Source organism: Pinus tabuliformis, chromosome 6 (assembly GCF_031772625.1).
Source record: "Pinus tabuliformis cultivar Carrire ecotype Pingquan chromosome 6, CPIR1, whole genome shotgun sequence".
NCBI classification, from domain to species: Eukaryota; Viridiplantae; Streptophyta; class Pinopsida; order Pinales; family Pinaceae; genus Pinus; species Pinus tabuliformis.
Window position 1 is genome coordinate 1,571,746,090 of NC_142292.1, and position 27,007 is coordinate 1,571,773,096.

General features: G+C 34.9%; 1 pseudogene; it reads left to right on the plus strand.

Moving 5' to 3' along the window:
* The first annotated feature begins 1,501 nt into the window (after positions 1-1,501).
* On the plus strand, positions 1,502-26,427 carry LOC149264791 (protease Do-like 9 pseudogene; annotated as a pseudogene).
* The last annotated feature ends 580 nt before the right edge of the window (positions 26,428-27,007 follow it).

The following is a 27,007-nucleotide window of genomic DNA, read 5'->3' on the forward strand; positions in this document are numbered from 1 at the left end:
AACACCAAATTCAAAATGGGTTGCACCATAGTATTTCAAAGCTTTTCCGTACTGGAATTTCACATCGTCTAGGATATGCCTATAAGAATTGTGGAGAATACCACAATTATTACAGGTATCTATATTAGATACCAAAGACTTTGCCAATGATTTTTTGTTGTGCCCCAATTTGTAATTGATCACAACAATATTGGTGAAATCCTTAACTTTTATAAATGTTATAATTGTTGTTTCAAAAGAAGATTCAATGGATTTTAAACCTCTATTGGATAACTTCCGAACCAATTCATTAAATACCCAATCCTTCTTCCAAGTTGTTAATTGAACTCCTCTGCTCCATGGATGATAATTCCAAACAATATTGTTGTTGATCCAACTCTAACCACTCAAAAACCTAGTACTCCTTAGATGTTAAAACATGCAATATATTCAAATCATTTTTCTGCATCTAAAGAAATATTACTAATAGAGGTTGCAATTCACATTCATGTTGAACTTGTTTTCCATCTTTTTGCAGATGTCTTAACATTTATTTAAACTTCCGTTAATTTCTCTGGATCCACTTAGATTTTCTTTAAAGATTATGGGGCTTCTCTCCCCCTGATATATTGTTTCTCCTGTGACACTACATGAATTCTTCTTTTGTTTTCTTGCACAACTCCCCTTGAGGAAATGATAGCTTCATTTTACTATTGAAGTCTCAGGCTGCTCCCTTTTCTTCCTCTTCCATACCGTAGTTGGATTCCTTGGGTTGTTGTGTGTATTTCTTTTTGGCTCATTTTTTGGTCTGCTTGGAGTTAGTTTTGTTTTCTGTTTATAACTCTTTAGTTTATATGAAAATCTGTGGTCATTAGCTTTGTTCTTCTTTGAAAACAATTTACATTTAATGAGTTTGTGACCATATTCCTTGCACATATAACAATAGCCATGGAAACGGTTTATGTAACTAGTTGTTGATGTTATCCTTTATTTTCTTGTTGGATAATACCTTCTTGTTTGTTGCATGTTTTGCTGAATAATATTGATCGTCTTCTTCTTACAGTTTACTGTTATGTGTCTGCCATGAGATATATTTTTTCCTTTTAAATTTTCTAAATTTTATCAATTCATCTCTAGGAGAAAATGACCTTCTTGTATATTGATTAGAAAGTGATCCTCTATGACTTTTTAATGCTCAAAAATGAAAGTCAAATGATGCTTTTGGAAATAGTCTCATTGCGTAGATTTCTTCATTCTGAATCCAACGCAATTTGAACGGGTAAAAATGGACTCCGGATGAAGGAGATATTGTAAAAAGAAAATCGCCCAATATCCTTACAAAAGGAGGCATTTTCTTATTAAATTGGACTTTAGAAAAATTTAATGTGCATTAATAAAATTTGTTGGAGTCCATGGGATTTGATTCTATGACCTCTCCTCCATAAAGGGGCGTGCCTTAACAAGTTGAGCTGCATATTAAGTCTTGTAATGTGGTGAGCTCAACATGTATTTATTAACGTGGATGTTTTGGATACTGTTTAAAGAAGGGGAGGAGACCGCCAAATCTGGCGGCTCCACTCGACATAAACCTCCAAACAAGAGCGCCCTCCAAGATGGTGCTATGGATATCAACGAATCGACCAAATCGCCATTAGTCGAAGGTCATACGTGGGAGTTGATACAAAGGATAATGCTTATGGAGATTATGCCAATCCACACGAAGTCAAACTGCCAATTAGTACATCTGGACTGTCATGCAGACAGCCACAAGGGCGAAGATAAAGCCATTGGTTTCAATGTACTCATCCAGCCTCCATGCACTCCAAATATAGCTATCCGCTATGAAACTCCAAGATATATATATCCGCTATTTTTAACTCATGATTCTAAATTCGAGATATATAATATGGTGTTATGAAACCAGCTCAGGAAAAGATAGAAAAGATAGATCAACACCTTAGAATTCAGCCTCTTCGAGGGCGCTACCTCCTTTACATTACATAAAAGAACAATTCTTGGATGATTCAAATGACAAAACCTCCTTTCTATATATAGGAGTCTAGGGAGTCACAATATAACCCAGTCGACCTAACAATAATAATATAAAGTCACAAAAATAACAATAGAGGGATTCTATGGGGCACAGTAATAACAATATGGGGACAATAGGGGCACAACAATATTAATAAGGGGTATAACTACAATAGTAATGGGGTAATCACTAGTATTATAGGGACCCAACATGCCCCTCTCCAAAAAAAGTGTTGTCCTCAACGCTTGAGTAGTTCTGGAAACTTCTGTATAAAATTCTCATCCTCCCATGTGGAATCTTCAGCGGATAAGTTCTTCCACTTGATCAGATACTCTGAAATTGATTGATTTCGTAGCTGTCAAGTTCTTGCTTCTGTGATTGCTTCTGGTTCCAATATAATTTTTCCTTCCTCGCCAAGTTCTGGAAATATTGTTTGAACTGGGAGCTAGTCACCTATAACCTTCTTTAAACATGAAACATGGAAACTGGGTGCAATCGAGAAGCTGCAGGAAGCTCCAATTTGTATGCCATAGTACCAATCTTTTGCAAATCTTGTACGGACCATAATACTTTGGTGATAATTTATTATCCTTCTTAGCTTGCTTGAGGGACATTTTCTTATATGGTTGTAGTTGTAGGAATACCCAATCACCTACATCAAAACTTCTTTCGCTGCGATGTTGATCTGCCTGTTGTTTCATTCTATTCTATGCCAACACGAGGTTATCCTTTAAGAGTTGGAGGACTTGTTGTTGATGTTCAATGTGATGTTCCACTGCCTGAACCTTAGAATTTTCTCTTAAATATGATGTGATGGATGGTGGTTGATACCCATAAAGTGCCATAAATGGGGTCATTTTTTTTGTTGTATGGAAGGAAGTGTTATACCACCATTCAGCCAGAGGCAACCATTTGACCCATTGTGTCTGTTTATCAGATACAAAGCAACGAAGATATCCTTCCAAACATTTGTTTACTATCTCAGTTTTTCCATCAGATTGAGGATGATAAGATGAGCTATGAGCTAACTGAGTACCAAGACAAGAAAATAATTCTGTCCAAAAATTTCCAGTGAAAATGGGATCTCTGTCACTTACAATAATCTTTGGGTTTCCATGTAGCTTTTGAATTGTTTCCATAAATGCAGTAGAAACTGTACTGGCTTTAAATGGATGTGATAATGCACAAAAGTGTGCATACTTGGTAAGTCTGTCAACTACCACCATGATGACACTCTTTCCCTCAGACTTGGGTAAACCTGTGATAAAATCCATTGAAACCTCCTCCCAACGTTGGCTTGGAATGGATAAAGGTTTAATAGACCTGGTGTCTTAATTGTTTCAACTTTATTTTGTTGGCAAACCAAACATTCCGCCACAAACTTTTGAATATCTGATTTAAGGCCATCCCAAAAAAATTCCTTCTTAACCCTGTGGTAAGTTTTTAAAAATCCTGAGTGCCCTCCTAAGGGAGAAGTGTGCAATTCCATAAGAATATTTTGTTTTAGCTGGGAATTCTTACAGAGGTATAAGCGATCTTTGTACCATAACGAATCATTTTTCCAGCTAAATGTATCAGACGTACTGGAATCTTGTTGTAACTTTCGAATAAGTGCCCACACTTCTTCGTCATTCTTCCATTCCTCCCTTGCTTCGTTTATCCAATCTGGTTGGATAATAGAAATGGCACACAACAATGCTTCCACATCCTCATCCTTTCTTGAGAGTGCATCTGCCACCACATTTTGCTTCCCTTTTTTGTAGATGATTTCAAAGTCATAACCCAACATCTTTGTGACCCACTTTTGTTGCTCTTCAGAGGATAATCTTTGTTCTAAAAAGTATTTAAGGCTATCATGATCCGTTTTTACCTTGAAGTGTCTTCCCATTAGGTAGGGTCGCCATTTCTTAAGTGCATGGAGTATTGCCAACATTTCCTTCTCATAAATAGCTTTGTGTAAAAAATTTCCCTTGATTGGACGACTTTCAAAAGCAATGGGTCTTTCATCTTGCATTAGAACAGCACCAATTCCATTTCCTGAAGCATCACATTCCACAATAAAGGTTTTTGTGAAGTTCGTGTAGCTAAGACCGGTGCTTGGCACATTTCCTCTTTAAGATGTTCAAAGGCCTTTGTTGCTTCCGGAGTCCATGAAAATGAATCTTTCTTCAATAATGTTGTTAGAGGTGCTGCTATTCTCCCATAATTCTTAACAAACTTGCGATAATACCCTGTCAACCCGAGAAATCCTCGCAGATGCTTTATGGATGTGGGGATTTTCCATTCCTTAATGGCTTTAATTTTGCTAGGGTCTACCTTAACTCCTTCATGAGATACAATATGACCCAGATATTCCACCTCTTGGACTCCAAAGAAACATTTGGATCTTTTTGCATATAATTGTTTCTCCTCCAATAGTTGTAGCACCTTGTCAACATGTTCAACATGATCCTTCCAAGACTTGCTGTAGATTAGTATATCATCAAAAAATACTAACACAAATTTTCTAAGGAATGGTTTGAAAATTGAATTCATCAAACCTTGAAATGTTGAAGGTGCATTGGTAAGGCCAAAAGGCATGACCAAAAATTCATAATGACCCTCATGAGTTCTAAATGTTGTTTTCAGAATGTCTTCAATCTTCATTCTGATTTGATGATATCCTGAACGAAGATCCAACTTGGTGAAGTAAATTGATCCATGCAATTCATCCAGTAATTCATCAATGACAGGAATGGGAAACTTATCTTTAATAGTGAGCTTGTTGAGCTCCCTATAATCCGGACACATGCACCATGATCCATCCTTCTTGTGCACCAATACTACTGGAGCAGAGAAAGAACTTTGACTCGGTTGAATTATACCAGCCTCTAGCATTTCTGCAACCATACGTTCAATTTCACTCTTTTGGGCATAGGGATATCTGTACGGCCTGATGTTTGGAGGAACACTTCCTGGAATCAGATGAATAGCATGATCATGATCACGCATAGGTGGGAGACCTTTGGGAGTCTCAAATACCTTGGAATGATTGTCCAGGACTTTTTGGAGATCTGGAGAAATAGATGATTCCTGTGTGGAAACATCTAGCGAACATAATTGTGCAATTACACCTCTTTGTTCCTTTTTTAGAAGCTTTGTCATACCATTAGAGCTGATTATCTTTCCTGGTTTCCCTGCAATACCCCTTAATTCAACTTCCTTTCCTTCCGCAGAAAATTTGATGAAAAGTTCTTGAAAATTAAAAGCTATTGTACCCAGGGATTGTAGCCATTGGACTCCTAGTACAACATCAACACCTCCCATTGGAATGGAAAGCATTGGGCTAGTCAATACATATTCTCCCATGGATAGCTTGATATTATGGCACTTTCCAGAGAAATTTATTGTTCCTCCATTTGCAATCATCACTTGACACTCTGGTGCTGGATATAGGAAGCAATTCAATTCTTTTGCTACCTTACAATGAATAAAATTGTGGGTGCTTCCTGAATCAATCAACACTATTACCTTTTTCTTCTTGATTTGTCCTTATCTTGATGGTTTGAGGAGTGGTAATTCCAGCCAATGCATTACAAGATATGGTCAGATTCATTTCTTCTTTATCTAGGCTTTTTCTTGGAGTATATCCTCTTCTTTTGACCTTTCTTGCTCCTTTTCTTCTTCCTCTTCACAATCTATGTAGAATAATTTCTTCTCAGCACACTTATGAATTTTAGTGTATTTGCTATCACATCTATAACAAATCCCTTTTGCTCTTTTTTCTTCCAATTGTTGTGGTGTCAACCTTATAGGTTGTGGAAGACTAGGGGCAACAACACTTCCATCTTTATAGTTGTGAGTGGTATGCTTCCTAGTTACCATAATTTTGCTTTCCATTTTTCTTGCTAACCTGAATGCCTTCTCTAATGAATCAGGTTTCCAAAGGCGAACATCATGTTGGATATTATCCTTTAAAGACCCGATGAACACATCAATTCTATGCTCCTCTAGAATATCTTTTACCCTTATGTTCAATTTTTGGAACTCCTCAATGTGCTCCATTATTGAACCCTTTTGTTTGAGACTTATCAATTGACTAAACAAAGTGTTGCTTTTTTATCCTCATAATGTGTTATCAATTCTTCCGTAAAAATTGCCCAAGTGATAAATTGTTTACGAGAGAAAAGCCATTGATACCATAAAAACTGATTTGGTTCCAAATATAAAGTTGCAATACGTACCTTTTGTGTGTTTTGCACATTATTGAGATCGAAAAATTGCTCCATCTGTAATATCCATGTTGCGGGATCCTTGCCATCAAAATTCCTCATATCGATTTTTGGAATATGGTAGGTCTTCGATCCCACATTAGATTCTATGATATCATGATTAACATTTCTTTTGTTCGCATCATGAGTTTCCTTTACTACCTTTTCACCATTAGTAAGTATTTCTTGTAGAAAATTTGTCAAATCTGTCTTCAAATCTGCCATGCCTGTCTTCAAATCTGCCATGCCTGTCTTCAAATTTGTTTTCAAATCTATCTTCAAAATTGTCCATCTTAGCTTCCTTGCCATTCATCTTAGCTTCCACGCCATTTATCTTAGCTTCTGTTAACTTTTGTGAGCGTGACATTTGTTGCACTTGTTCTCGTGATTTTGATATACCATGTAGCATTTCTTCATCTTCTTCATGGGTCATGCTAGAGCTTTCAGGTTCCTTACTAGGTGTTTACATTTTCTTTCCTCGGGGCATCAGTTACCAATAATAATGCTCTACTAGCCCTTTGAATTCCTTCAAAATAAATTTTCAAAACAATCTTAAGCAAAAATTTAAAAGAATCTACACACCTTTTTTTTCACTTTGTAGGAGCTCGATATTGCCTCTGATGTATCTTTGTACTTTCAAAACATCCAATTCTAAAATTACGAAGTGTGGTAGCCCTCTGTGTCCTCTTTCCAATTCCACCAGTCTAATCCAAAGTGGATTCTTGAAGGAAGAGTTATGCAAAATCTCCCACAGTGACCTGATTATAGACTAGCTCAGTAGAGCGAACTTGTACGATGTGCCACGAGTTACTATTTCGACCTTTAGCTCTGAAAAATATATAGAAGAAACTACAGTCCGTCCTTTTTCTGCACCTTCTTACGAAATTTCAATCCAATGCTCAGAGAAAAAGTTATGATGATTTTCCCCAGGTCACCTGTTTGGAATGTAGTTCAGGAGTCTGCAAAAAGACAAACTTCCTCAGACCATATCTCCGCAAATATAGCGCAAAAAGCTCTGAAATTTGGACCCAAGATTTAGCGCGATGTATTCTCAAATGGGTTTTTTTTCAACTTCTGAAATGTCACAGAAAAAAAGTTATAGCAAAAATGCCACGATGACCTGTTTGGAGCAGCGAAACCCTAGAATCCAAAGCTCTGAAACCAAACGTTATAAAACCAGCTCAAGAAAAGATAGAAAAGATAGATCAATGCCTTAGAATTCAGCCTCTTCGAGGGGGCAACCTCCTTTACATTACATAAATGAACAATTCTTGGATGATTTAAATGACAAAACCTCCTTTCTATATATAGGAGTCTAAGGAGTCACAATATAACCCAGCCGACCTAACAATAATAATATAAAGCCACAAAAATAACAATAGAGTGATTCTATGGGGCACAATAATAACAATATGGGGACAATAGGGGCACAAAAATATTAATAAGGGGTATAACTACGATAGTAATGGGGTAATCACTAGTATTATAGGGACCCAACATATGGTTTATATTTTAAATGGATATGGATGAGTGACTATGGCATATTTAAATGGATATGAGATGTGATTCCAAGGATATGCAAGGTTATTTAAAAATGTTAGTTAATCAAAGTGAGCCGAGAAGGTAGGGACAGGAATTCGAACACAGGGTTTATCCTCTACATAAAGCCTTTAACCAGCGCGCCACAAGAACATACTTGTGAGGAAGGCAAAGCACATTCTTTTTATTACTGGTATATTGCAGAAGTCTGCTAACTAAAGTTGGCACCTGGCTAACTTTGGTGGAACTGCCTAATTTGGAGGCAGATTTAGCAGTTGCAGACAGAGAGTTGAATTCTGGGAGGTCCAGAGGTCACTTTGTTAGAACAGGGTCGTGTTTATAGTCAATTTGCATTGTCTCGATGTTCTAAACTCATCTGTGCTATCGGTTTCTTCATTTGATCTACAGAATTCGAAAGGAGTAGTGCCATCAAGAAGCTCATGGTAGCTTAGAGCACTGATTGAAGGAATCAAGTCCAAGGGAGCTTCGATCTGTTTTCAGCCATGAAAAGGATATAGATGGTATTCTAAGTCCATTGGTTTAGTTCAATAGCCTTTGGAGTTAAGTGTGAGACTTGTAAAAGAATTATTGCCATAATCCCAAAGACCCAAGTCAAGTTGACAAGAGCTCGCGGAGAGTAGCCCCTGAGATTTGGGTGAACTCCTAGATTAAATTTGCTGTTATGTGTGGTTGTTTATATGTTGTAGTATATGACTGTTATATTTGTTTAATATCAGCATAGGCAAAAGAACTTAAAGCACTTAAACAATTAAAACAAACACATACACCTATCTCAAGTATTTAATTCTGCAAAATGTCAACATAAGCTAGATCATATATTTGTTAAGTTTTGGAGTGGGAGGTTCTTGTAAGTATAACAAGATGTTAAACCCCCATTTCAGATCATATATGACCATTTCTTCACCATATTTTTTGGTTCTTGATGTTGTTGCTTGTTTTTATTTGTTTCTTTACAAAATATGTTGTTGTTGGACTCTTCTTCTATAGGTATTTTTAGAGTTGATTCATTATATTTTATGGTTTCCTTTGATCTACTGCATTTTTCTGAGTTTTTCATAGAGACAACCTCCTCTTCTAACTACTTACACAACATGTTCTTTTCATCTAGATCACGTTTAACTCAACTAATCTTGACCTCTAACCTTGCACATTGTACCTCTTTCTCCTTTAGCTTACTATTCCTCATCTCTTTTATTCTTCTTGCTTCTTCAAGCTGTGTCCTTAGGCTAATGATTCCATTATTGTATTCATGCTCTCTTTCATCACATATTTGCACCAGTTCCTTCAAATCTTTGTTTTCATTCTTCAGTCTTTCTATTTCAGTTAAGGCTATGTCAAACTTGGCTTGTTCTTCCATTGTTTTTTTTTTCATGGCAATAAGGTCCATTCACACTAGAAGACACCTCTTTTAAATGAATACTTTCCTTTTGAGAGGAAATTTTATTTTTCCTCTTTATCTTATCCTTCTTGACAATGCAACTAGTAGCGTCTCCTTCATGCACGAGATGCAATTTATCCTAGATTTCTTTTGCAGAATTTAATTTTATCACTGTATCAATATCCTTATTATGAAGATTATTAATCATAACACATTTTCCTTAGCATTCCATTGTTGTTATTACACAGAGGGAGAGTCTTTACATTAGCCATCACATACTAGTTTCCACACACCAGGTCCACAAACTATTAGTTCATATTTTACCTTATCTCTCCATTCATTAATGTTTGATGTACAGAGCACAAGTAAAATTTGACAGTCCATGACTCAACTAGAACTACCTTCAAGTTGTTAGGCTTACACCGAAAGAACTGTCTTTGATACCAATTGATGAAAACTTGACTAAAATGAGAGGGGGGTGAATCAGTTTAGTATATTCATTGACATTAAATTATTTTCATTAAACTCATTAACTAAAACATTACATGAGCATATTATCAAATAATGACCAACAAATTGAATATGTGAACAACAACTAATAATCAAACCAAAACATCGCATGAATACATAATAAAAACACACATTAACACCAGATTTATGTGGTGTCCCATAACAGGAGAAAACCACGATTTTATTATTGGTGTGATCCAAAGGCAAGCCTCGACTTCTTATTACATCTGATTTTCTGTAGGCTCCAACCTACACGAGGTTGATATCTCAATTTTCTGCAAGCTACAATTGCAAAGAAGCTCCAACTCCCATATGTTTTATGTAGGCCACAACACACAAGAGGCTCCTACCTCAACAAAATCAAACTTTATGTTTATCAAGCCACTACTTGAAAGCAGACTACAATCCCCTGATACAAATAAGAAATAACTATGTGTTGGTTTACGTTGTCATAATTCTACAATCTCCAACTTCATTTCTGCATCTTCTTTCCTTCAAATATGCTTCACATAAGGTTCATATGTGTCAGGTAACTAATGCATAATAGCTCAATCAGCTCTCACACATTCTATAACCTCTCAATGCCTTCCAAATCACATCTTTTATAAAGATATTTTGTTGGTTGTTTGTATCCCACACAGGAATATGAAGTGAATAGACTTGACTCTTTGCCTTTCACTCATTCGTTTCCAAACTCTTCATATCTTGAATATTAAAACACAAAAATAAATAATTCATCGAATATTAATTGCAGCCACATGTAATGATTAAATGCATCAACCTAATGTCAACATCAAATAGCAATATTTATCATTAATGCATCATAACAATCTTTGTGACATCTTTGCATTTTCCTTGGAGTCTTGCCTTTGCATCATAACAATTCATCTCAACCAACAATTTCGCATCACAACAAATCCTTCAATATATCAATCTCTGCAACATTATAAAAACATTTCAATGTATCACAACTCCTTCTCCTCCTTCTCCTCCTTTGCATTGTTGATCTTATAACAATGTAAACATTGAAACGGGAACTGATACTGTTACCCGTTTCGTAGAGATAGCAAAAAAGTAACCTGATTTTGAAAAGGGGTGATGCAGAACAAACATGTTTTTTTTAGAGCATAGTTTTTGGCACTTTAATTTTTTATTTTTATTTTATTTTATTTTATATATATATATATATATATATATATATATATATATATATATATATATTTTAATGTACATTACATTTTAGAATGGTAGTGATTTTCATGCTGATTTAAAAAAGTGAGTATTCTACATCACACCCTTTTTTTAAAAAACCTGTTTTTTGGCTTTAAATTTTCTAATGTATAAAATGTAAATAATTATGTTGTAAATTTGATAATTTTTGAAGTGGTCGTTTTCTTCATATTTTCTTGTTTTTTATTTTAATTTTATTTTTTTTAGTGAGGTTTTTATTGTTTTGCATTTTTAAATTAGAAGGTCGATATTTAGAATTTTCGATGTTCTACATATTTATACATCCTTAATTAATTTTTCAATCCACATGAAATAATTGTTTCTAGAAAACAATATTTTTTAACAATGGACATAAAAATACCCATTTTTAACATAAATATAACTAAAAAACTACATGTTTTGATAATTTTTTGCTAGAATTGACATGTGAAAATCACAATTTTTATACGAAAATTTTAACTAAAAATGGTTAAATAATGGTTTTTTTATGAATTTCATGTCAAAAAAATAATAATAATCACTTTTTTTTTTCAAAAAATAATGATTAAATTAAAAATCAATGATCACATATTACAAATATTGAACATATAAAAACCCTAATTGAGTGTTTATTCTTCTCCGAAAAAGTCAAAGTCAAAACATTGCAAAGCTTGATTTACAAGCATAACTTAAATTTAATCAACAATGTCACGTGATCCAAACTCATCGTCCTCTGGAGTTTCATCATTGTCTTTTTCCACAATATTTTCTGTTTCTTTTTGCTCATTTTCCTCTTCTAATGGATCTTTGATGTCTGCGAATCTCCCAATGTATGTCTTTCCAAACATTCCATGTCAGTATACATAGATTCAACACCTGAAAGATAATAAAACTCTCAAACTTTGCAGATTAAACAACTTAAATTTATACAAAATATTTCCCATACTTTTTCTCAACTTTTCTCCAAACAAAAGGTGAAAATGATTTTATGTATGTTACAACACACAGGATGATCCTACCTCAATAGGCTCAAACCTTATGTTGATCAAGCCACTACTTGAAAGCAGACTACAATCCCCTGATACAAACAAGAAATAACTATGTGTTGGTTTACCTTGTCATAATTCTACAATCTCCAACTTCATTCTGCATCTTCTTTCCTTCAAATATGCTTCACATAAGCTTCATATGTGTCAGGTAACTAATGCATAATAGCTCAATCAGCTCTCACACATTCTCTAACCTCTCAATGCCTTCCAAATCACATCTTTTATAAAGATATTTTGTTGGTTGTTTGTATCCCACACAGGAATATGAAGTGAATAGACTTGACTCTTGCCTTCCACTCATTCGTTTCCAAACTCTTCATATCTTGAATATTAAAACACAAAAATAAATAATTCATCGAATATTAATTGCAGCCACATGTAATGATTAAATGCATCAACCTAATGTCAACATCAAATAACAATATTTATCATTAATGCATCACAACAATCTTTGTGACATCTTTGCATTTTCCTTGGAGTCTTGCCTTTGCATCATAACAATTCATCTCAACCAATAATTTCACATCACAACAAATCCTTCAATTTATCAATCTCTGCAACATTATAAAAACATTTCAATGTATCACAACTCCTCCTCCTTTGCATTGTTGATCTTATAACAATCTTATTATCTAGTTAGGTAGTCTTGCCACCTGTCATTTACATTTTACCCATGTCATAAGAGTGCATATCAAGGAGATTCCAAATGTAATAGAACAATGCACATCATACCTTTCCTCATTGGATGTCTCGACCTTCCTGATGGAAGAGTAGATCTTGGTTATGATATAGTTCTTTCTAATTTGCGGGTTAGTTCTCATCCATGCATATATATAACAAAAAAATAGATATAGATACGTGATCTTAAACATCATCTTATTAAGTCTAGCATCCATGTATCAATTTTGTAGTTCATACTGGAAATAAATCTTACATTAGATAAATCATAATTTCACTAAGGCATTCATTAGATAAATCATATCCACTTAAGCCATACTTGAAGCAACAATTACTCTGATAAGTCATGCACTAGATAAATCATAACCAAGTAAGTCATACATTAGGTCATACATCGAACATTTCAATCATTAATACCTAATCCATCTAATGATTTATGTCAATAGTTTCACTTATCCAACTAAATGCATCAATATTACATAGTGTTCATAAATAAATAACTTGGAACTGCAAATAGACCCTTAGCATAGGTAGCTATCTAAGTCAAGATGGACATCATAAATGGTCAAAAGTGAGGGATAATTGCGACATGTAATATTTGTGTCCTCTCGGGTAGCAGATCTTTGCTTAGACTTGTCCCATTGTATCTTAACTTGGTCCACCAAGTGATGCCTAAGCCATCAAACCCTATGGTATAGTATGCATATGGGTTTGATCATTATGGTTACCATGTCTAAGACCTATAATTCCCTCTAGTCGAGTCTGTGGGATTCATTAGAGACATAATGTTATAGGACAGATACACTAAAACATCATGAGTTTTATGCAAGTGGGGTGGTAGTTCAAGATAATACGACACTAGTCTAATTTTCTTTTTGATTCTAAAAGGTCCTATAAATCAAGGTGGTAACATCATATCTTTCGCAAACTGAATAGTGTTAGGAATAACTAAAAATAAAAAAAAAACTCAGTCCCCCACTTTAAAACTTCGATCGGTACTATGTTCATCAACATAACTCTTTTTCCTATCTTGTGCTTCCTTTAAACTTTGTTGAATCTATCTTACCTATTCCTCCATTTTTTTGAAACAATCCTATCGTTTCTATTACTCTATCTTCCATCCTTTCGTTGACTCACTGGTGTCTTGCATGGCCTCCCATATAGAGCTTGACAAGGAGGCATCCTAATTGAATTATGGTAATTTTTATTATAGGAAAACTATACCAATGATAAGTACCTTTCCTACCGAGTCTAATTATCCATGACATACATTATAGGCATATACTCTATAATCCGATTTACTCTTTCAGCCTTTCCATCTATTTATAGACGATATGTAGTGCTAAGGTTTAATTACGTCTCCAACACTCACTGCAACTTGTCCAAAATGTGTATGTAAAGCAAGAGTCGTTATCAAAATGATCTTTATGGGTAAAACATGTAGCTAGATAATTTCACCTATAGATACTCAAGCCAAAATGGGTGCAATCTCTTTGACAAAGTAGTTAGCAACCTAGAGATACCAAATACATGGCCAAAATAGAATATGTTAAGGTTGTTTCTCTAGGAAGACAGCAACTCATCTAGGGCATGTGTCTAACACATGTTTGGAACTTGTCCTATTTTAGGACATGTGTCCCAACATGTCACTTGCCTGACATGTGAGATATGGACATGCCCCCCTTGAGGGCTGTGTCCTGTTACTTAGCTTGTAATCCTAATTCAATTAATAATTTTTCCTTCCATTAATGTTACAAACGGGAAGGTGCGATTTGCACAAACTGATGAAGTGTAGTTATTTTATCCTATTCTTTGTTTTAAAGGCTTCAATTTTTTTGTCTACTGGAACCATATTACTAAAATGATTCAAGTGCATGAGTTAAATTGTCCTTCATTTTAGTGTTGAAAAACTGGGCTTCTGTCTGTTGATTATTCTAGAATGTAATAATATTTGTCATTCATATTATATATATTTGAATATATTTGCAGATGGATGCATTTTACTATTGAATGTAAAACAATGGCATTTACAATGTACTGAAAGTCAGGTTAATCAACTGCGGAATTCACCTGAGGAATTCATATTTACAAACAGGGAAGCACTTGAGAGTGAGTATGTTAATTCCAATCTTCATCATTGGATCGATTTAATATTTGGCTGCAAGCAACGTGGCAAGCCAGCTGTAGAGGTGTCATTCTTTTGTATGATCTATTCATGCGACATTTTGCATTGAAATTTAAAACAACATTTTTGTTTGTCAACACTTGATTATGAAGCTCTAAATTGTTTCTGGGATAGTAGGCTGCCAATGTGTTCTACCATTTAACTTATGAAGGTGCAGTTGGTATAGAAGCAATAGAAGATCCATTACAACCGGATTTTGTTGAAGGTCAAATTGAAAATTTCGGGCAGACATCTATCCAACTTTTTTGGAAAAAGCATCCTAAGCGAGGGCTACCCATGCCCATTTCCCATCCATTATACTATGTACGAGGCTTAGTTACATAGACTTCATTAGTTTTTGTAGGCTTTCAAGAACCGAAAGTAATAGTATTTGTTGGTGTGATGGAGTCAGTTGTTGCACTTGTAAACCATGGCTTATCATCTCATTCAAAATGTGGCTAACCTCACAATTACATACTGGAGGTAACTTCACCTTTTCGTCTTCACATGTTTTATATAAAATCCAATGCTTATAGAACTTAATTTTGGTTTCGAAATTGGATCTTAATTCAGAGCATGTTTCACGAGAAAATAATATGAGTTATTCATTTCCTTGGTACCTAAAAGGAGGTGAATGTGGAATTGGCAAATAGCAATGCTAGACAATTTGTATGACATCCTGTTTTATATTGTTATATTGAATAGTTGTGATGAAAGTCAAATATCTTATCAAATATAATCTTATTAGTACACATTACTCTTAAAAGGAACCATTTTTGGTATTGGTTTAGATCTCAGTACTCCTCGTAAAATTGGTGGTCCCTTGGTTGAGAACCTTGAGCTTGGGACATAGTGTTTTCCTACCCTACAAGTCCGGTCATCGAGCTTTATACTGAGTTGTGGAAATTGTGATAACAGTTTCAAAATTATATCTTTGAATGATGGATGAGTGGTTCAAAGCATAAGGCAACACAAATACCTGGTCAGTTGTGTTTTAGGTATTTGAAAACTATATTTTCTAGCAATTATTTTTGACATTTTTGCCTGCTTTTAATTTTTAAATTCTAGAGTACAACACTGCTTTTTCTATCTCCAAATTCTCTGCCATTATTCTATGTTTGGGACCTGATCGTCTTTTTTAACCTAATGATCTGGCTATGTGGTTCTCAAGTCTTCTTCAACTATTAAATTCTAACATTTGTAGTTCTTGGGCTCTGCATTTTTTCCTAGAGTCCACAATGCAATATCGACAATGATCATTAGCTAAAATGGGCAAATCCTAGGCTTTTTATTCTCAAGGAGGACAGATATTTTGTACTTATTTTCCTTGGTATCTATTGTTAAGTGGGTGCTAGTTTGAATTGATTATTCTACATACCTACTTATGTTGTCCATCAACCTACATTTTCTTCTTCCAGTTTATCTGAGTCCAAATGTTTTCTTCCTACAATATATTTTACTGATTTTGTAGTTTCAGTTCAAGAGAGTGATCTCCCTGAATATCAGCTGGGATATTAAATGTTTCTTTCTTAATTTCAGTGGTAATGGATAGGAGTATTATAGTTACTGACAGTCATGATACGACAATTATGGTATGGGAAGTTACTTCGTCTACTAGAATTGTCAATAAGAAAGTTCGAGATGCATAAAATATCCAAAATCGGATTCGAAAAGATCATATTTTATGAGACAACCCTTGCCACGTTCTTTGTGGAAATGATGATGTTGTCACTTGTGTAGTTATCTGCATGGAGCTTGACCTTGTTGTTAGTGGATCTAAAGATTCCAGTTGTATTATTCATACTTTATGGCGTGGTAGGTATGTAAGGTATATTTATCATCCTGTTGGACCAAACAATTAATTAACCAGGAACCAAGAATTATATAAATGAAACTGAATGTAAGGCACAGGTAAAAAAAACACAAGATTTTACGTGGTAAATCCTTGAAAGGGTGTCAAGGAAACATCCACAGGGCAAGGGATTGGCTTTTCTATTAAACCACTAATGATTCTCCTTATTACAATAGTTCGGGCATTCATCATTTTATAGGAGGCTCCTCCATTACATAACGATTGTTTTGTTATAAAACCAACTTGGCAGTAAATACAATTTTACACATATCTACAATTAGTTGTCAAATTTGAACAAACTCCACCTTCACAACAATTTTCCTAACCCCTTTCCCATGCACATTCATCATCTCTTCTGCAAGCCAAGAGAATTTAAACACCATCGGAACTTCTCTACTATAACTGTCTTTGTAAATATGTCTGCACAATTTTCCCATGTATGGACCTTCTTAAGAGCTACCATTTTGCCATCGATCACATGTCTCAGAAAATGATACCTTACATCAATGTGCTTGGTCTTGCTATGATAAGATGGATTTGTAGCCAAGTGAATAACACTTTGATTGTCACATAGTACATCCACTCTCTCCTGCGTCCTTCCAATCTCATCAAGTAGACCCTTTAACCAAATTTCTTCTTTGTTGGCATTTGAAGCAGCTATATATTCTGCTTCGGTAGTGGACAACACAATTATTTCTTGAGGCTTTGACATCCAACTAATTTCTCCACCTACAAGATTAAATACATAACCTGTAGTAGATCTCTTTTTGTCCAAATCACCTACATAATCAGCATCTACATATTCGCAGACTGATACTTCACTACCACTAAAGATGGTTCAATGGTCACTTGTTCCTCTTAGATATTGAAGCACCCAATTCACTACTTGCCAATGTTCTTCACCTGGATTTTCCATGAACCTCCTAAAAACTCAAACTGCATGTGAAATGTCAGGTCTTGTAGATACCATCACAGAAATTAAGTTGCCTACAACATTTGCATATGGTACATGAGACATATATTACTTTTCTTCATCAGTTCTAGAACTCAAAATGGAAGAAAGCTTAAAATGGGAAGTTAATGGAACATTAACATATTTCACACCGTTCATACAGAACTTTTCAAGTACTCTTTCCACATACTTCTTTTGTGACAACCAAAGCTTACCATTTTTCTGTCTCTGTGTATCTCCATGCCCAAGATATGTTTTACTACTCCAAGATCCTTCATATCAAATGTCCTAGAAAGCTGAGCCTTTAACCTGTTGATCTCTTACATGCTTTTTCTTGCAATAAGCAAATTGTCAACATACAAAACTAAGATAATGAATATGCCACTAAAACTCTTAAAGTATACACAATGATCATACTCACTTCTGATAGAGTTCTGGCTCACCATGAAGGAGTCAAACTTCTTGTACCATTGCCTAGGAGACTGCATCAAGCCATACAATGATTTCCTGAGCTTGTAAACTAATCTTCTACTGCCACCTTGTACAAAACCTTCTGGATGTTCCATATATATCTCTTCATCCAAATCATCATGTAGAAAATTTGTTTTGACATATAATTATTCTAACTCAAGGTTAAGTAATGTAGTTAGTGCCAACACAGTACGAATAGAAACAAGTTTCACAACCAGTGAAAAAATATCATGAAAGTTGATACCTTCAACCTGGGAATACCATTTTTCTACTAGTCTCGCCTTATACCTTTTGATACTTCCATCAACTTTCCGTTTCAATTTGAAGACCCATTTGCATCCAACAAGACTTCTCCCTTCAGGAAGTTCTACAAGATCATAGGTATTGTTCTTGGCTAAGGAATCGATTTCTTCTTCCATAGTTGTTTTCCATTTTTCCTTATTCGTATCATCTACTGCTTCCTGATAACAAGAAGGTTCCCCATCTTCAGTAATCAAAGCAAAAGATGAAGCAGAATCTTCACACCTTTTGGGATTTTTTCTTTCCCTTTTAGACCTTCTTAGAGTGACTGGTTGCTGAACTGGTTCACAAACTTCAACAGCTTCCTTTGTATCTTCAACACCTTTTCCTCCAGAAGTCTCTCCTTCCTTTCGATTTACAAAGAAAGGTCTAGCCTCCAACTAAATTTGTTGATTTGGCAATAATTGTTCCGGTTAAATTCTTTCAACATTTGATTTTAAAAGAGAAGATTCATCAAATGTTACATCTCTGCTAATGACTATCTTCCGTGACGTAGGATCCCACAACCTGTACCTTTTCACTATACAGTCATACCCAACAAAGACATAACATTTCAATTTTGGATCTAATTTTGAATGCTGATTTTTAGGAATAAGGATTTCTTCAGGAATTTTATAATTAATTGCTACTGAAGATGATCTATTAACTAAATAACAAGTAGTGGACATTGCTTTTTCCCACAACTCCTTTTTTAGGTTAGCATTGTTGATCATGCTTCTGGTTCTTTCCATAAGAATCCGATTCATACGTTCAACAACACCATTTTGCTGAGTATAAACAACAATTTTGTGTCTAACAAATCCTTCATCCTTGCAGTATTGCTAAAATTCTAGAGAAGTAAATTCACCACCATTGTCAGTTCTTAAACATTTAATTGATTTGTCTGTTCTTTTTTCTACCATTTCTTTAAATTGTTTAAAGACATTGAATACATTAGCTTTCTTTTTCAGCATAAAGACCCAGAATTTATGGGAGAAATCATCAATAAATGTTAAAAAATATAGAGAACCTCCATATGATACAACATGATATGATCCCCACATGCCATAATGAATATAGTCTAAAATATCTTTACTATTATGACTTCTAGTTTTAAATCTCTGTTTACACTGTTTTCAATACACACAATGTTTACAGAAATCCAAATTCAAGGATTTCAAAACAAGAAGTGATTTACATTTCATCAGTACCTGAATACCTTTCTCACTCATGTGACCCAATTGTTGATGCCATAAGCGAGTACCTTCTTCTTCTTTCTCTGACATAATTGTTGCTTCACTGACCTGAGTACTTCCTTTGAGCCTGTAAATATTTTCAACCTTTTATGCTTTCATAACAACTAGGGCACCTTTAGAGACTTTTAGCACTCCATTCTAACATATAAACTTATAACCATATAAATCCAACACTCCCAAAGAAATCAAATTTTTCTTCAAATTAGGTACATGTCTAACACTAGTTAATGTTCTAATTGTGTTATCATACATTTTAATCCTAATATTTCTCATCCCAATAGTATGACATGATACATTATTACCCATAAACACGAAATTGCCATTCACATCTTCATATGAAGTAAGCCAATTTATGTGTGGACACATGTGATGAGAAGCACCAAAGTCTAACAACCAACTTTCAAAATCGTGAGAAAAATTACATACAAGTAAAGTTTCATCTATCATACATAGTTATTCAACAGATAAAACTTCGTCTATCATACCTGAATCAACCCGATTTGCTTCCTTCTTTGGGTTATTAGACTCTTTTCGTTTCCAACAGTCTTTCTTGAGGTGCCCAATTTTATTTCAGTTCCCACATTTTTCTTTCCACTTCTTTCCCTTTGATTTTGACTTGGCAGACCCCCTTGTTTTTTCTCCTCTCTCCTTTGACCTTCCTTTGGTTATCATGGCTTCTAGTGCAATTGTCTTAGCACTAGATTTCCTCCGTACTTCTTCATATAAGAGATCTCCCACAACTGATTCAAATTTCAAAGAATCAGTAGTGCTCAAACTGATTGAAGTTACGAAGTGGTCCCATGACTTAGGCAAAGAACACAACAAGGTTATAGCTTTGTCTTCTTCCTGAATTTTAACTTCCATATTTGATAATTGTCATATAAGTGTATTAAAAACATTTAAATGTTCAGCAACTTTTGTACCCTCCTTCATGTGTATATTGTACAATTGTATTTTCAAATAAATTCTATTATTTAATGAAATTTTCATATATAGCTTTTCCAGTTTTTCCCATAAGCCTGCAACTGTACTCTCTTCAACAATGTTGAAGAGAACTTCATCTGCCAGGCATAACCTGATGGTACTGAGAGCTCGAGCATCCAAGTTCTCCCAGTCCGAATCTGTCACACTAGCAGGTTTCTTGTTTGCCCCATCCAGAGGTTTGTACAACCTTTGTTGCACCAAAAAATCCCTAACATTAGTTTCCATAGAGAAAAGTTGTTCTTGCTGGTGAATTTCTCCACCTCGAACTTTGCATTCGTCATCTTGGCCATTTCTTTCCTCCTAGGGTTTTAGTCTGTCAACTAGGGTTTCTTAACAAGAAAATTGATTTTTCTTCTTCCAACAAGGGTTTTCAAATTTTTCTATCCACAAAATCAATTTCAGAATTATGTTCCTTAACAAAAAAATCTTCAAATTGACTGAAAAATAAATAAAATTAAAAGAAAAAAATATACAATAGTTTTCTTGAAGAATTCCCTTTAATTTATGTTTCCTTGACAAAAAAAACCTTTGTTCTTCAATGAACCCTTTTCTTAAAATATTTTAAAAATCCTGAGACTGCCTCAAATACATAGAAATTTATGTATTTTTTTTTAACTTCAGACAGTATGCTCAATAGAATTAAAAAAAAAAAAAGTTGATTTGTTTTCTTCAACTCACAGTTTTCCAATCTATTTGCTCCAAAAAAAAACCAGAATTCAATTTTTTTTTTTAAAAATACCTTTGATGTTTCTTTCTCTTCTGCACCAGACCTCTGATTTTTTCAGCGGAAGCCTCTAAAAAAAATGGTGGGCTCGATAATCAGATTGGTCGGCCTCTGTGCGGTTTTCTCCCTCACATTCGGCAACAACCCCTCCCCTCTTTCAACACATTTCTACCAAATGCTTTCAACATTTCTTATGCAATGTCTCCTCTTCTTCACGTAGAAATAATCCATCCATAGCATATTTGAGGGTTGCTTTCGCCTTTTCTTATGCAACGTCTCACCTTCTTCCCACAGAAATAACCCAGCTGCAACGCTTTCACCTTTTCTTATGCTCTTCGAGGGCTCAGGCTCCCAATATTCAGGACATCTCCTCAACTCAACTCAATGGCTCCGATACCAATTGTTGGACCAAACAACTAATTAACCAAGAACCAAGAATTATATAAATGAAACTGAATGAAATTGAATGTAAGACATAGGTAAAAAACACAAGATTTTTACATGGTAAAACCTTCACAGGGTGGGGCAAGGGATTGGATTTTCTATTAAACCAATAATGATTCTCCTTATTACAATAGTTCAGGCATTAATCATTTTATACGAAGCTCCTCCATTACATAACAATTGTTTCGTTATAAAACCAACTTGGCAATAAATACAATTTTACACATATTTACAATTAGTTGTCAAATTCCAACACATCCAAATGGAAGTGCCTATCCAAGATTGTAGTATCACAACATGGTCGACTTGTATTATATTCTAATGATGATCTGAATCTGCTTCTTTACTCAATCAATAGGAAACTTCTTGCAACTTCTGAAACAAATGGTCGTATTAATTGCATGGAGCTCAGCAGTTGTGGTGAATTCTTAGTTTGTTCAGGGGATAAAGGATAGATAATATTATGATCCATGCATTCACTTGAAATTGTAAGCGATATGATGCAATGGGAAAATTTATTTTTTCATTGAGTGTGACATCAGAAGATTGTTTCTTAATCGGGACACAAGATGGGAGCCTCCTCGTCTATTCATTAGAAACTCCCCAGCAACGTAAGAGTAGTCTTATTCAAACCATTAAATCAAGGACGTTTGCAACAGTGTAACTAAGTTGGTGATTTATGGATTCAACAAACAACATAAAATGGCCAATTGAGAAATGGCGTATATTTTCTTGAAGTATTTTATTTCAAACTATCAAATCACAAGAATTTGCAGCACAATGTAGCTAAGTTGGAAAATCAGTTTTGGAGTGATAAAATGGATCCAACATTTAGCATACATTAGACCAATGAATCCATTGCTTACAATTTCTTCAAGTTATTTTATCAAAGCTTAAAATCTCAGGAGTTTCCATGGTAACTATGTTGGCAGCTTTGTTCTCAAGTAATACAATGGATCTGGCATCCAAAATACATTGGTCATCTGAGCCATGATTCATAGTTTCTTCGGGTCCTTTTTTTCTCATATTTGTTTTCTTGCCTAAATGATCATACGTTTTATTAGTATGGTGTAGATGGGCATTTATTTATGATGTTATTTTAATAGTAGATGATTTCCACATGCCCTGATTTACTCATGCAATTTTCGTTCTACATGAAAAAATACAAATCAAGTGAATCTCTGATTCTAATGCACTAATGAAAATATTTGTTTAAAGATTGGTTGATGTACAAGATACCAAAATGTGACAGATATATACAACCTTAACTAAGATTATAGTTTAGTTTTGGTTGAGAAGGTCATTTTTCAGAACATCATCTAGTTCCTTCCCTTGGATAATTTTTTTTTTCTCTCCTCTTTCATATGGTAGAGAACAATAAATGAAGTTGAAGAAACTTGGATTGTATTCACTTCACATGGCTTATATTTTTTTTTAATATAATTTGTACTTGATCCTTGCAGAGGTGAAACTACAACATGTTTTGAAAGGTTCATAGATTGATATATAAATGTGCCTTAAGACCGTCTGACTTGGTATTGGAAGATTAGCATAAGCTTCAAAAAGGACAAATGAGTGACCATGCTACATAAATTTAGTCTACACAGTGAAATTATTTTGTGGCTATTGGCAAGAGAGAATGATTCGGCTACCTTTTGTATCATTCCTAGTGAAAACAGAATTGGAATGACTTGTTGAGCTGCTGCGTGATTCCTAAAATTTAAGCTGGATACTTGTAATAATTTAATAAAGAACTGTACATTTGTTCACTATAATTTATTGCCAAATTCTGCAAATTATTTTAAAATCCATGGTGCAAGTATGTCTTTATGTCATTGGTCAGCATTTCAAACTCTGGCTGTGGGTGCATGTGTATGGAGATTTGTATCACGTGGATTAGTTTTTTTTTTTTTTTGACTCCCATCTTGTTTAGGAATTCTCCTAGACGTTGGAGGTTGTACACTCTTGTCTGACAAGTTTTCACCCTTATTTAAAAACAATCTTGCAAACTAGAGAAGCCAGCCAGTAGTCTCTGCAGTTGATGTAAATATTAATTCTTTGAAGTCACAAGAAACTTCAAATCTGGCCAAATTGTTGTTGTTATAATTATTGGATTGTTTATATGAAGTTCTCACCGATCAGAATTGTCCATAATATTTTCATTTTCAATAGACTTTTTAGCCAAGGTAAAGTATAAAACTAAAGTGTTTTTCTGCATTGGAATTTAAAGTGCGGATTTTTACTTTATAAGATGCATTGAGTACAAGTCCTGATACTCATGCAATTAATTGAATGGAAAAATTATACTAATGATGTCTATCTATAACTGAAGCCAACAAGACTAGCATTAATGCATCACACACAACTAAAAAGAGTAGCATTAATGCAATACATGCAACCAAAGAGATTTACTCAAAAAAATCTAAGTCCATTTATCATAAACGAGAGGCATAAGTTTCCCCAAATCAACATATGCCTTCTTGCGTTGCAATTGACTTACGAAGAGAACTCATGAAAAATGTTCTCGTTTTCTTTGTGATGAATGTAGCATTCTATGGCTTGATGACATTTCCATGTGGTAATTTTATTTTTGTTGTTGTTGTCAATCATGAATTTCGAACAAAGCTTTGGTCCCTTTATGATCCTAGCACTGGAAAAACTATGTCCTTGGATCCAAAAACAACAATTGAAGTCTTGGAAGACAAATTTGGACTATATTCTTGTGACATTCTGGACCCTGATCTGATTATTCTTGGAGACTAGATTGATGCTGCTATAAATGCTGGAAATTCTAGGGAACCTGCTTTCAATGAAAAAGGCCAATGTATGGGAATTGCATTTCAATCACTTAAACATGTAGATGCAGAAATTATTCGATATGTTATACCAACTCTAGTTATTACACACTTTATCATGGATTATGAACGCTCGAGAGACTACACACGATTTCCCATACTTAGAATAGAATGGCAGAAAATGGAGAATCCTGATTTGCGTATTGCAATGGGAATGATGTCTAACCAGAAAGGTATTCATGTAGGAAGGGTAGAACCAACAGCTCCAACAAGTACCTGTTGGCTGGGTAAGCTTGTCATTTCTATAATATCTGGGGAAACTAGAAAATCAGTTGCAAGAACTAACAAGGCTCTGGTTCAAAGTGGGAGTTTCCAGTGGTCTAAAGTTGTGTGAAAATCTGTGCACTTTTTGCAAGATGATGCATCAAAATATCTCGAGGAAAAAATGTTCAAGTTTGTTGTTGCAATGGGATCTGCTCACTCAGGCGTTCTTGGAGAAGCTACAATAAACTTGGGTGACTATTTGAGTTCAAAGTTTCCAGTTTCCATTGCTCTGCCACTAAAGAAGTGCAATCATGGAACTATTGTGAGTGTCAAAATTCAGTGCCTTAATCTAAGAGCAGGATCCAGAAGTTCGAATGATGTAAATAAGGTGCCATTCAACAGGATGATCAGAAATTCTGTTTCAGATGATACCGATAAGAGATCTGAAGGTTCTAATCATATACTCGCTGGGAGTGTTGGATCCTCATCTAGAAGTCACTTGGGTTATGGTATTCAAAAAAATAAGGATGGATCTTCTTCACCTGCAACCTCACAGCATAGCTCAGACTCAACAAAGTTTTAATCATCTAGAAGTAGTATAGTAAATAGCTTACCCAAACGACAAGATTCAACTAGCTCTCGAGATGGCAGTGTACCAAATAGGACATGAAATGGCCAGAATTCATCTAAATCAAGCCCTTCATCTTTCAATGGAATGGGTACTAGTGCAATGGTTAACCCCCAAAACAATTGCAGGAGCGATCAACTCAAGGTTCCAAAAGGAGCATAGAAAATGTTAACAAGGGCATGCATCCAATAGCTTTTTATGAGAGACGATGACCATTCTAAAGGTTCCTTGGAAGCTGCCGAGGCCACAATTCAGGAACTCTGTAAAGAAGCAATAATGTGGGAAAGGTAGAACCAATAGCTCCAGCAACGAAATTCTTGACATCGTCAGATATTCTTCTCAGTTTTGATGGAATTGATATTGCTAATGATGGAACTATTCCTTTTAGACGTGGTGAGAACATAGGTTTTAACTACTTTGTTTCAAATAAGTACACATGAGAGCATGCCAGCGTCAAAATTCTATGTGATTCTAAGTATCATGAATTTGATATCGATCTTTCTACTCATAAACGCCTAGTTCCTGCACATATAAAGGGGAAGTCTCCATCTTATTACATCATAGCTGGATTTGTATTTTCAGCTCTATCTGTGCCATACCTTCATTGTAAATATGGAAAGAATTATGACTATGACACTTTGGTAAAATTGTTGGACAAGCTACTGCGTTCTATGGCATGAACAAAAGATGAATGGTTGGTGGTGATTTCTCGGTCCTGGTTGCAGATATAAATATTGGTTGTGAGGATATCGTAAATGCATAGGTCCTAGCTTCCAATGGAGTGCATGTGAAAAAATCTTAGGCATCTTGTAGACATCGTGGAAAACTAAGAGGATGAATTTCTGAGATATGACCTGGAGTATCAACAGATTGTTGTTTTGGCAACAAAAAAAATTGAAGGATGCAACTCCTGATATTCTTGCAACACATTGCATACCTTCAGCTATATCTGATGATTTGAAAACATGAATCAATTTTCCAGAGGTGACATTACTTACATTCTGATCTAATTGTTCGGATGAATATTGTTTACTACTTCCACGGCATGATAGGAAAGATGTTAGGTTGGGGATATCAAGAGGGTACTACTCTCTTTGGTTTTGGCTATGACCTTCCATAAAGTAACAGGCTTCAAGGTCTAGATTTTGAACCTCAGCTCTGATACCACATGTGAGGACCCAACTATAGGTCCTCTAACTACTACTACACTCATTCAAATAAATTTCTCTAATTTTCATAACAAGGAAAATTTCAGGGTTATAAAAAATCATAAGCATAAACATAAATTAATTTAATCTACAACATGTATAACTTATAACAATTTACAAAACTAAAATAAATGACGGATAATATATGTTCCAATAGCTTAGTTGAGATGCTCTTGAGATCCATGGTCCTCTTGACTACGCGATTGGATTTACCTCCCAGCCAACTAGGAATTAATCCCTAGCCCAGGGAACCTCCACAGGTTCCCTAGCCCTTTGAGCCCAAGTCCAACCATATGTAGTGTGTCAAAATTTAACAAACACTGTCCAAATCCAAGTTTGAT